This window comes from Alexandromys fortis, unplaced genomic scaffold, assembly GCF_014885135.2.
Source record: "Alexandromys fortis isolate MF-2015 unplaced genomic scaffold, M_Fortis_MF-2015_v1.1 scaffold_350, whole genome shotgun sequence".
Taxonomy (NCBI): Eukaryota; Metazoa; Chordata; class Mammalia; order Rodentia; family Cricetidae; genus Alexandromys; species Alexandromys fortis.
The window spans coordinates 30,410-32,254 of record NW_026068263.1 but is presented as its reverse complement, the minus strand read 5'-3'; positions in this window follow the sequence as shown (position 1 = coordinate 32,254).

The following is a 1,845-nucleotide window of genomic DNA, read 5'->3' as shown; positions in this document are numbered from 1 at the left end:
TATGGTATCTTCAGTGTCTGATATTCTTTCTTCTATCTCTTGTATTCTGTTGGTAGTACTTGTCTCTGTAGTTCCTGTTCATTTACCCAGATTTTCCATCTCCAACCTTCCCGCGGTTTGTGTTTTCTTCATTATTTCCATTTCATTCTTCAAGTCTTGAAACGCTTCCCTTACCTGTTTGATTGCTTTTTCTTGTTTCTCTTGATTTTCTTGGGTATCTTTGAGCGATTTATTCATTTCCTCTACCTTTCTGTTTGTAATCTCTAATTGTTTATGGCAGTTTTTCACCTCCTGTTTAAGGTCTTCTATTATTTTCATATAATTCACTTTTGAGTTGATTTCTTCTAATTCTTCTGGTGTAGGGTGTACAATTCTTCTTATTTCGGGATCCCTTGATTCTGGTGAAGTCATGTTGCCTTTCAGGTTCTTGGAGGAAGTCTTGCTTTGGTGCCCTCCCATCTCCTCCTTCAAATGGAGCTAGGAGAGGCCTAGTGTCTTGGTCCAGTCTTTGCTGTGACTGAGACTTTGGGTGTATCTATTCAGTGTAGAAACAGGGACCGTCCTGTCGAGCTGAAACTCCTCAGCACCCAAACATGGACGACAGTCCAGATGGAACTCTTCAGCACTGCTCTGGGTGGGTTGTGGATGCAAGCCCAATGTCTCTCCTGGTGCCCGGATCGGATCTCCTTGCTGCTTGGGTGGCTCAATGATGTCTCTCCTGGTGCCCGGACCGGATCTCCTTGCTGCTTGGGTGGCTAGTAAACAAGGGGCTAGTAAACAAGGCAGGCTATTGGGACAAAGGAGCTACCACCCTCCTGATTCAGATTTGTCCCCTGAGCCCAAACAGGCTGAGCTGGGAGATGTTATGTGGTCAAAGAGGGGAGGGAGTCAGACGGAGGGGGGGAGGGTTGTGGATGCAAGCTGGGTGGGATAGGAATAGAGAGGAGGTATCGGGCAGTATAGCCCCTGAGGATGACCAGGAAGTGTAGGAGGGATGAGGAACGTCTGAGTTCCCTGTCCCGGGCTGCTGCCGTGGTCAGAAACTCACTCACCCCAATGATGTCTCTCCTGGTGCCCGGACCTGATCTCCTTGCTGCTTGGGTGGCCTGTAAACAAAGTGCTTACCTTGCTTGCTGCAGGCAGGCTATTGGGACAAAGGAGCTACCTCCCTCCTGTTTGCCCTCCTGATTCGGATTCGGTCCCAGTGCCCTAAAAGGCTGAGCTGGGAGATGTTATGTGGTCAAAGAGGGGACTATATATACATATTGTGGCTTAGTACTTTTTTTTTTCGAGACAGGGTTTTGGCTTAGTACTTTTATTGGACACCTGAATGTGTGAACAAGTGGGTCTTTGGTTCCTCTAACTTCTCACTGAGCTCCTTTTTTTCTACTGACTTGCAGTTTTTCAACATGGATGTAATGGTTTTTATATCATCTTATTTTATTTTGTTTATTTTGCATGGTTGTTCTCTTAGAAGCATGTTCTCTTCTAATTAATGAAAGGAAAGATGGACAGAAAATATGAGGAGTAAAGAGAGTAGAAACTGTAATCAGGAATTGTTGTATGAGAAATAATCTATTTTTAAGAAAAGGGGAAAATGTGTTAATGGGTCTTTTGTTTGACATCATTTATTCTCCCTCTTTCTGATATCTTTCCTCTTTCTTCTCTTTTCTCTATCAAGGAAATATGGACAGGATTGGAGACATACCATTTAACTAAATCAGTTTGTGTTCTAGAACTTAATTGAAAATAAATTAATTTTCAAGAATTATATTCATGAATATTATATTAATAATGTATATCTCTCCTTAGCCCCTTCATGCTTCTATCTACTCCATTTCAAAT